The sequence below is a fragment of the Daphnia carinata genome, chromosome 5 (assembly GCF_022539665.2).
Source record: "Daphnia carinata strain CSIRO-1 chromosome 5, CSIRO_AGI_Dcar_HiC_V3, whole genome shotgun sequence".
In the NCBI taxonomy this organism is placed as follows: domain Eukaryota; kingdom Metazoa; phylum Arthropoda; class Branchiopoda; order Diplostraca; family Daphniidae; genus Daphnia; species Daphnia carinata.
In genome coordinates this window covers 7,564,947-7,576,094 of record NC_081335.1, presented here as the reverse complement: position 1 = coordinate 7,576,094, position 11,148 = coordinate 7,564,947, and the positions used below count along the sequence as shown (strand labels likewise).

The following is an 11,148-nucleotide window of genomic DNA, read 5'->3' as shown; positions in this document are numbered from 1 at the left end:
TAAACAAACCCACTTAATATTTCCCACCTTAACATTTAAAAAATCATTCTCTCAAATCAAACAAAAAATACATGAAAATGTTACCTATTAATCGAAGAATAGACTCATTCTCTCCTCGCTCAAATTTAAAAGCAATAGTCAAATTTAACAAAAATATTATCAAAGACACCTTGAATTTCAATATGTAATTTACACAGGGAAAAGCACCCATGAAATAAATATGGCGGATTTCTGCGTTGCCGCATGGAAAATTTCATGATTTTCGGATTGTGAACCAGATCTGTATTAAGTATCAGAAGCCAGTATTAGTTCAGTGTTACGCCGTCAGAGCACGAACATTGGTACAGCCGGATTCTGATGCCTACTGAAAGACCACTGGACACTAATGTTCGTTAACTGTATAGCCTTTCGTTTGTAAATGACCAAATTTGGCCAACTGGCTGAGTACTTTGCCTGTCTCATTTTTGCAACTGCAATCCAATGTTTAAAATCACATTCACAGTTGAACTTGTCATGTTTTTCCGAGTATTGTCGCTGGCTATGCTACTATACAGCAGCGACTGGATACTTAATTAAGGGTCTTTCAGTAGGGAAAGGCTACTGAAAAAATTAAGTATCTCAAAATGACACTTAATTTTGAAAAAAAATACTTAAAATTTGGTTTACCCTACTGAAACTAACTTTCTAACCTTTCGTTTCTTTTTTAAGTATGGAAAACTTTTTTAAAGTACTGCTTGCAGCTTTTTAAGGGTTGAAAAATTGGTTTAAGTGCTTAAAATGTTTAAGTATCCTGCGAAGCAGACGAGAATATTGCCTTTGACAAACGAAAGTGAAAGCTTGTGTATAAAGATTGCAATTTCACTGTACATTTGTGTACAAGAAAACAGGTAGTCGTCGCCATTCAGATGAACATTGAAACACGAGAAGGAAAACAAAAGTGAGAAAAAAAAAACTTTCGTAGTCCTGTGTCCATATTGTCAAGGAAAACAGAACGAGAAGATGCACCAATCAACATATAGAAAATAAAACATGTAAAAAAGAAACAGTTAATTAAATGTAAGTCAACAAAATATTAAGCATGTAAACATTAAACAATAAAAATTTACATGATATCTAGGAATCACTAACAGGGTCTGAAATATTAAATAGAAATGACTTTAAAAAAAAAACAGCAGAGTGATTACAACAAATGGTAGTAGTAAGAGTTTGATGTACCCCAAGGTTAATACCTTGAATTAAAGGGGCTGGTTTTGATTAGATGATTGATTTTGTGGGTTTGCTTAATGAAGAAGCAACAGAAGTCTTCAACAGTTGGTCAAGAGACTGCTCTGCATCAAAGTTACATGCTAGAATGGCATCAATTTTAGCTAGCTTGAAAGTGCATCCCCCATTCTGTCACGAAGATCATGGCAGGAGTGCAATTGTGCTTGTTCTAATTCACCTAAGGGGGGTATTCTAGAAGTCACACCAACATCATTTCCATTGTTGGATTCCTAATATAACAAAGTTATCAACTCTTTGTTTACAGACGATTTCAGGAAAGGATATTGGAATGTACATCTGTAATCAGTTCATCTTCTTCTGGTATGTCCGAATGCATGTAAGCAGACATGTAATGTTCTTGACTTCTGCCGTAAAGGAAATGTTCTGCATAGGTCAGCAACATTCTAAGCAGCACAATTGTAATTACATATCAGTATTGACTTATGAAAATTACGCATGCTAGGAGGGAGGCATAATCACCTTCAAGAGAATAGCCATAGACGTCATCATACCCATCATACTTTAGAACACAAGCGTTAACAATGCATGGCACTTAAAACTATGCCAATTATACCATCATCGTAATTCATAGTTCGAATACTCCTATGTCTAGACATGTTATGGTGAATCGTTTGAGGATAATTGAAATAAATTGAATTATTAAAGAAAATTATCAGGATGAAAACTATTCCTTCCAAAGAATTCTTATGTCATCAAGACGTTACGATAGTGAATTTCTTATTGTGGATCTTGTAGCAGACATATACTAAACAGCATGCAAAAAAAACAAATGAGCAACGCCAGCCAGAGAAGCTGAACAACAATAAACTATCACACCAGCATGGCCAGTTCAAGTAATAGCAGTGTTATACAGTTGACAGACTTGGACATCTTCATAACTCCATCACAAGTATATTTTCAAATATGAGACAAAAATGGTTCAAATACCTGAAAGAAACAATTCAACTTTATTTATTTGAGAGTGCATCAAGACAGCTAAAACACAAAATGCTAGACAAGTTACATCTTCAAGAAGTGCCAAAATCCAAATTGGGGATGATGGCACTCACTCACAACTTAACAAGGTGAAATTCATATAATTTTATTTTTAGCAGTTCATTGTACCCAGTTAATTTACTTTTATGTGAGATGATACCACTATTCTGGTCAACAGTAAAAAGTTTCATAATGTCACAGGTTTCCATCAATTAGATCAGGGTGACGCCTATTGCCCCACAGATTCCGGGGGGCAATAGACAAAATGCTATTGTCCCCCGTAATCCAGATGGTACTGCTGGCAATGCTATTTTCACAACAGCTATGGTACCTAACCCCTAACCTAATTAACTTAACTTAACCTAACTTGATTTAGCATACATTTCTGCTTGATCTTCAACAGAAAATCAGAATGAAAAAATCTTACTTTTCCATTTTTTTTTCTTAAAGAAGGAAGACCTGAAAATTGCAAAAAGCACAAATAACACTTAACGAATGTTCGGCCTGCAGGTCGTTTCAATGATGAGCAGAATCAAATTGGTAGGTGTAATAATACTATTGTAATTATAATGGTTGTATAACATCGGCTGAGAGTGTTTTGATTGGCCAACAAAACCACATGGAGTTCCTGAAGCTATGTAAGACATTGAGCTATCATCACCTAGCAGATTCTTTCATAAAATTGTAGTGGGACTCCTATGACAACCTATTCTTTCATTTGCAAACAAGTTTCAAATACCTCCTGAAGAAGCAAGAGCCAAACATTCAAGTATCTTTCTATCTATTAGATTATTGTCCAAGACTGAAAAATGATCTAATGGGATGTAGCTCTTTTAGGCAACTGACCGCGTCAAAAGTATTTGATGTGGAATCATTTTCAGACCTATGTTTAGTTGAGTGTGGCCAGGACTTTGTTCATCGTTACAGAGAACAATCAACTAATTCAACATCGATTCCCGTACTTGCATCGGCTTGCCCTGGTACCATAGCTCTGCTCTAATGTTATATTAGATTTACTGACATTTCTTTTACGTCAAGGCTGGATATGCTTCGCCGAGAAAACTCATGGAAATTGGATTTTGTCACATCTTAGCGAGGTCAAATTTCCGCAGCAAATAGCGGGCGTCCTTATCAAAGATGTACTGCCTTACGAACTTCAAACGAGTGCTTCTCGTCTGGCTGTCGCCATGATTATGCCATGTTTCGATAAAAAAGTAGAGGCTTCGAGAGTGACTGTTTTCGCGACGACCAACAAAGCAAAGATGTCAACTTTGTTATAACTCCCTTAGAAATCGAGCAGATACTGGAAGAATTAGCTGTTGAATTCGTTGACTTAAGTCCATCTCAAATTGATTCTCTGGGTTGTACAATGGATACATCATGAAGCGTACCGTCTGCATCTGGTTCAGGAGGTTATGCGAAACATGTTCTACGTTTTGCTGCCAAGGAGCTTTACGACAAGACACTGGAACATGTTAAGTTTCAGCCACTAAAAAAACTCGGACTTCAGTAAAGCTTTCGTTGAAAAAGATGGAGAGCAAGTTTTAAGTGTGGCTATTGCCAACGGATTCTAAAATATTCAAAACCTTGTACAAAAAATGAAGGGAAAGAAACGTACATATGATTACGTCGAAATTATGGCCTGTCCATCCGGTAAGTTTTCAGCCTACATTTGAGTAAACATTTAGTAGCACATTAATCTTTAGGTTGTTTAAATGGTGGAGTACAATTGCGGACAGAATCGATGGAAACGAAGTCATTCACAGCTAACATGGAGGCTCTACATTCAAAGCTTGAGCACCGACAAATCGATCAACCGACAATGACGTTAGAGTAAACATTTAATTATGTCTTGCTTGGTAACGCCCCACCTGAGGAACACCTGAATAAGTTGAGAACCAGTTATCACGCTGTACAAAAGTTAGCAAATGCCTTTACTGTGAAATGGTAAAGAAATTTTTTTAGTGTATCTGTTTAATTTTTTGAAGCGATCAGGTAGCTGTTAGACAATCCTATTCACAACAAATAGTGTTGGCGTTTAAACAGCGTTTTCAAAACCTACATTACATTGTTGTATTCGCGTAATAGAAGGCAGAGGCTAGTTACATTTGGCTTTGCCGTATGGTTACTACAAACTAGAAACTTCTCGTAGACCCTTGTGGCTGGCCATATTGCTGTCTATGGCTTATTGTGGGGAAAGGCTAAATATTTTTATGTCTTCTTGTAAGAAGCCACAGCATTTGACGTCGTGACTGCATTTGGAAGATGGACTCTTCTAGTGAATGCCTTCCGTTTCGCCTTTGTTGGAATCATTCTCTTTCGAGTCCACTATCTTCTTTCAGTTACCATCTTTAGCCCAGATGTCGATGCAGCTTAACTGACTTCACTTATTAATCGAAACTATGCGAATCTGTACAGCGGCATTTAATCGGAACTTGGAGATCCGATTTTTCCCCCTCCACTCATGATAAAAGCTTTCTGGCCATTTAAAACTTTTTCTGCAGTAAAATCTAGGATCCCTATGCCAGTTGAATTCCAGTCTGAGCTTTCTAGGGTAACCAGCTGGACACACTTGTGAATTTTCAAGATTCTATTTTTCAAGTGTTTCAGTTTAATTACGATTAAGCTCTGATAACGCTATATTTTCCGGTTGTGCTTTATGCTGCTAGCCAATTTTTACTACAAATTAACAACTTTTATTACTGCCATAGGTTGCCTGGTTGGCTAGCCAAGAGTTAAAGAATAGAAAACTCCAGAGGGAATTTGTGCTTTCTGAAATGAAAGCCGTCCCTCCTGTTTCAGACAAGGTCAGAGCAGCCGTTTAACGACTACACGACATGGAACGTCCATGCCTTACATTCCTGGAAGTCTACTCTCAGGAGGTATTCAATGTCAAAGCTTTTATGTATAGATACTGCACACGTGTGTGCCATTAATGCCTTCTGCAGACATTTTTTTCAAACGAATTTTTTTTTAAGTCTGTACCAGTCCTTCTAGAATGCTAGGATTGGTGATATAGGAATACACCCCCTTTTGATGAGTAAAGCGCCCATTCAACCAATAGGAATCGCTTTAAGAGAATCGCCTTGCAGATAGCCATTACAGCACGTATTGCGGTTCCAGTCGCTCCAGAGGTGTGTTGCATTGGTTGTTCTTGGCTGTTCTCAAAATTGGCGTGCTGCTTCTCAGTCTCTGATACATGCTCAGATGGGATGCTTTGCTTTCTAATTTTCTGCTCCGCTACTCTTGTCAGAAATGGATAAATGGTAGCATAGTAGAACTTTAGATAGCAAAGCGTGTCATGTGGGCATTGTAGTGACTTCCATTTTATAATCTTGGCGAACACTTTGTTTTACGTTGGTGTAAATGTGCGTGAAGTGTAGCACACAAGGTTTCATTTTCATTTTAAGTTCCTACAAGGGCGGACACGGATAGGGCGAGTAACAAAAAAAAGGAAAGCAAAATACGAGCTGGTAAAAAAAGCGCGCTTGGTGGGGCTAAAGGGTGTATTTCTCTTAAGTCTTACGCTAAACGTAACCCAGTTGCTAATAGCTCAATGACAGTTCTGAGGTTCGATCCCAGTATGACTAGATAACCCATCTTCAACCAAGGACTAAAAAAAGGCAAAAGGCGACATACAATTATTCATGCAATACGCTAAAAGAAAATGACGCAAAAACTAGCTTTTTATTTGTAAGTCCAACATATGAAAAAGAATAGGGGAAAGAAAATGGCGGTAGAAAGATATGTGACATATTGCAATAATCAAGACCCCGGTCTCGTCTGACGCGACTGGGGGATTAAAGCAAACAACACAAATAACACTCAATACTGACGACGGTCAGGTTAGTACTTAAATTCTAATATTCTGGTCATTTGGATGGGTGGTGCACAGTTATAGTGGTTAGGATCCGGCAGCCAGTCACGTCGGCTGCCCGGATATGAAAAGAACACGAAAGAAAGCTAGGAAGGGCAGGGGTAGTGAGGTACTTACATGGAAACCATGGTTCCGAAGGGCTAGAGGTGCGGTGGCGTAGTGTCGAGGTATGGGGGCGGCGTCGGTATGGATCGTCGGCTCGACGGAACGTTGGTAAGGAGGAAATAGAAAACACGTCGGTAATAGCGCTGCGTCACAGTTTATTGCACTTTGACAATACGGGGTTACACAATACTCGGAACAAGGCAAAAGAAAACTGAAGAATTATTTCTATGACTACTGCACTTGGGCAACTAAGTGAAGACTGACTCTTGAGCATAACTCCGGCGTGGGTTTTATACCGTGCGGTGGCTTGATGACGCCAACTCTCCGTGGGAACGCTAAGTTGCGTGGGGTCGTCGAACAGAACCAGCGTGTTACGCGAGAAGCGAGGTCAGCTGATTTATGCCCTGTCGATGACCCCCAATTATGCGTCAAAAGGGTGATTTAAGACGAAACAAGAGACAAAAATAGTCAGTGGGGGAAGGTAGAGGGGGTAGCAGCAACAAAGGGCTATAACTCAGATCATCTAATTATTTATTGAACTTAACGTTTGTCGAGGTTCTTACATTATTGAGCTTAAAGTTTATTGAGAGTCCTTATGTAAAGGGGAACACGACGTTGTCATGTTGCCTCCAATACGGAAAAATAACTAAGTGCGGCGCTGTTACTCACAATGTCGTGTATAAATAAGCGTAAAACAATACGTGTATGAAAGAATAAACGTGTATTATATACCGCAAATAATCAATTAAATCAGCACGGAAGAGGCGAAGGCCTACAATTACGTGACCGTTACTTGGGCATACACTACTAAGGGGCAACTAAGACAAGTAGAGAATATTGCTAAGAAGGGAACTTACGCTTCAGCTTCTGAGGATGAGGTAGCGGCTCGGAAGAAGGCTGAGGTACACACGAGATAGCTCTCTCAAGGGACGACTAACTATTGTGAGTTGCCGATGGCTTTTTATATGTTTTCCATCGACTGTGAGAACCATACGGCACAGTGTTAAAGGATAGGCGGCAATATCGGGCGGTATCGGGCGATTTTGGGCGCAATGGCGAGGCATAGGCGGGCAAATTCGGGCGGTATCGAACGAATTTGGACGATAGCTAAAAATCGCTCGGGCGACTTTAGGCCATTTCGGGCAATCTCAGACGAACTGAAATAAATCTATTTTTAGCCGACGTGCCGGGACATGTCTTCGTTTTTTTTATTATATTTCTAAGGGACTTTTTAAAACTAGGTTAGTAAGTGAAAGTTCTGAGTCACAAGGGGCTACAGGTATACGATTCTAGTCTATTTGGAGAAAGGAGGAAAGAAGGGGCTTCGCTAGACGATTCGTTACATCGCTCCCCGTCATACCAGATTGCGTCCCGCAATCCAAAAGAAATTCTAGGGCTCTCTTGGGCGGTTATTCTGCGGGCGGTAAACTGCTGTAGGAGGAGGGCGCGGGGGTTTACAACAACATTTCCACATTAAACCACAAAATCCGAGGGCATAGCAGCCGCGAGCGAGTAAGAGGAAGGCAGCGATAAGTAGAATGATAAACGAGTAGACTTTAAAATTCTCGAACCAATTGGTAAAAGTGCCGAGACCGGCTTTTTCAGCTGCCGAAACGACGATTGCGGATGCTCCTGTGTTTAGAGTTTGGCCCGTCGCGGCATGTTCGTTCATGGCTGCTGTAATGTCGGCCATTACATCCATGGGGCTAACCGGCGTATTTGTATATGCGGGATTAGTTTGATGCTTGTACTCGAAGAAATCGACGTCTTGGTAACGGAAAGCGTCGGCTAGGTCACGTTGCGGAACGACGACAGATGCTTCGACCAGTTGCCACGTGTTATTGCGGTAGGCATACGGTTTATCGTTGAAATTAACGATTCCACCAGCCCAGTAGCATGGTGCGAACTCCGTTAGTTCCCAACCGGATCGGCCGATGGTAGAATTTCCGAACCGCGGCTGTGGTCCACAAATGGTGATGTCTGTCGTGAAAGTGACCGCTGTGGGTGTGCATTGAACGGCTGAGACGATGTTTCCGGTTGCGATCAGTTTCACGCACTGACGGAGACCCAGTTGTGTGGCTGCCAACCATCCATTGTATTGAGCAGTTGAAACAGCTTGTGCGTGTTTGGCGCGGCGCTGGTCGCACTGTATGCTCTGGACGATTCGGATGAGTTCGTTTTCGTGGCGGATGGCGGCATCTTCTAGATATTGGATCCTAGCGTTTTGTCGGATGTTGATGTCTAGGAAGTCGTTCGCGTTAGATGTGCTGTTTTTGATGATTGAAGGCACGGTGGCTGCAGCTGGGCCCAACGGGTACGTGATGATGAATTAATGGTTATCTCCAACAACTGTCCAACTGTCGATCTTTTTGTCGCATTTCACTGTCTGGCAGCGTGACATCCGACGTACATGAAAGTCGAGTTGTTTGGAGTCATCTTGGAGAATCCAGGTTCCGTTTGTTGATGATTCGTACCAGTATCCTACACCTTTTTCTAGTTGCCTGAGGGAGATATCGGTTGTTTTCCCATATGTGTCGATCCAGAATAAGGTGAGGTGATTATGAGATATTGAACCGTGCGACACGTTGGCTTTTCCCAATGGTGTGGTAATTATATCGCCTTCATCGGTTCGGGAGAGGACGACTTCTTCCAACATGCAGTTGATGGTGACCACAGTAGTGGTCCTTAGCCAATATCCTACGTCGTCTGGCTCTTGATTGAATACCCATTTGTTTTCTGATATGGTCATTGGGCTCTCGTTGCAACGCTTTGACTGCCTCATGATATCGCACTCTACGGCTGTTGTTTCCATGGCGATGCGTTCCGGAACGATTATGGCTTGTCCCACGAAATTGATTGTGATGTGTTTGATTGATTTCCATCTGCCGCAGATGTATCCAGGGAAGTTGAAGGCCGCCTTTTTGTCGGTCATTACTCGGTAGTCCACTTTAGTGTGTGAGACGCGCGTGGCAGGCTCGCAAAGACCGTCGGAGAATTGAAGAAGTCCAACTCCGGTCGGGTTATTGCAGTTACATATTGTGGTTTGGAATGCTCTTGTCGATGAGAGCAGGAGGGTCAGCGCGATAAGGATCAGCATGATCTGGGGAATCATAAAAAACGTTTTTGTTTAACTACCATGTTTTTTGGCAGTCCTTTTCTTTTTCATTTTTTTTTTTTTTTTTTTTTTTTTTTTTTTTTTTTTTGTTTGGAATGTAGTTATCCAGGGTTTAACATATACGTATAGAGATGATAAGGAAGGATAAACGGGAACGAAATATTATTAATAGTATGTAGAATGAATCGTAGTTGTGGAATTTTGTGAATACTAAACAGAATCTAATCAGAGTCGTAGCTTGCCGCATTGGTACCGCAGTGGTCTGCCATGCCAATGGTGCAGGCTGGACGTGGGTTCAACCCCCACAAACCCGCATCTGACGACTGGGCCTTAAACAAGAAACCCTGTTGTTCATGGGTTTTTTTTATGTGGTATTTTGGTTCTATTTGGTTGAATTAGAATTTACTTCTATATATTTTGCACTTAAAAAAAAAAAAAAAAAAAAAAAAAAAAAAAAAAAAAAAAAAAAAAAAAAAATTTTTTTTTTTTTTTTTTTTTTTTTTTTTTTTTTTGAACCTTTTTGTTTGTTTGCGTTAATTTATTTATTTATTTTTATTTTTATTTTTATTTTTTTTTTTTTTTTTTTATTTCGACAAGAAGTTAAGATGGGTTTTTTTTTTTGTAGGTTTTTGTTTTTATTTTCTGTTATTTAGAAGAACAACACAAAAATCATGAGGATGGTAACAACAATTAACAACATAAACTCCCTTTTGGTGGGGAGCCATTCTTGGCCGGTTGCCGGTTTGCTCTCTTGAGCCTCTATCGCCTTCTTCGCCTTATGGATGAAGTTGTGCGGGGGCCACTCCATCGTAGGCAGGCCGAACGGCGTCCATTGGCGTTTGCTAGTGCCGTTCTTCAGACGGGCCACATAGCGGTCGAGGGCTAGAAACTTTCCCCAGTCGGTGTTCCCGAATGGGTCCTCGGTGAGGTGGTTCAGGCTACCGGGATTGGAGAAGTAGGCGTCTAGGTCGTCGTCAGAAAGACTTCCGCCTATCTTCTCGGACGGGGAGCGGTCATCCGGCAGGCTAGCCGTCTCGTCGTTGTCTTCGGAGTCTTCTAGGTCGATCGTACCGCTAAGGGGAGTCCCCGTCTTCCAGCAGTTTTCGATGAAATCCCAGTCTTCATCCGTAAGGGGTTCCCATTGATTAGAGTGGAAGGACATTCTGCTTGGAAGAGAAGTGGAGGTGAAGTGGATGCTTGTTCGTCGTTTCTGGTTTGCTTAAATACTCCTCTCGTCCCACTTGCAATGTGGCATAGAGTTCATGAACTTGTTAGGGCGTTTTCGTCCGGGTTGTAAACGGTCGCGACGGTCCCACTTGAGCGTTTGTAGCACTTAACCTTTTTTATTCGTTTATTGTTTTTTTTTTTTTTTTCTAAGGTCAAAAATGTTTATAAGGCCGCCACTATTCCACACAGCTGTTCGTGTTTTAGTTTAAATTTCCGCTATAAGACGTGTCCTTGGCCTGATCGTTGACCTGGCACGCAACCGTGGGAGGTTTTCATCCGGATTTTCAATAGGAGTATTGCACACGTGTTCGGGGGCAATGTCTTCTGGGGTTGGCACGGTTGCACTTGTTGGTTCCAATGTAACCACACCCTGGGACGCAATATTTTCAAGCTCGATATCGTCCATAACATCACTTTGTTCCACTATATTCTGGTCGGAGTCGCTTTCACTATCGGATTGTTCCTCTACACGAGTTTGAGTAGCGATGTGCTTCCGGAATCTGTCATTTGGTTCGACCGAAGACTCGACGTCTGGCATGGGTTCGTCCGTCCATAACATAGTCTC

The 11,148-nt window shown here is 41.2% G+C and overlaps 1 long non-coding RNA gene and 1 pseudogene across 1 annotated transcript; one reads left to right on the top strand and one right to left on the bottom strand.

Annotated features, from left to right (window-relative positions):
- Positions 1 to 849: 849 nt before the first annotated feature.
- LOC130702846 (uncharacterized) lies at positions 850 to 1,977 on the bottom strand. The gene is made up of 3 exons (XR_009004457.2): positions 1,744 to 1,977; positions 1,559 to 1,667; positions 850 to 1,493 (listed from the first exon to the last, which is right to left on the bottom strand). It is a non-coding gene; the product is annotated as an uncharacterized LOC130702846 (long non-coding RNA).
- A 1,099-nt stretch (positions 1,978 to 3,076) lies between these two features.
- LOC130703077 (probable cytosolic Fe-S cluster assembly factor AGAP009023) lies at positions 3,077 to 4,301 on the top strand (annotated as a pseudogene).
- The last annotated feature ends 6,847 nt before the right edge of the window (positions 4,302 to 11,148 follow it).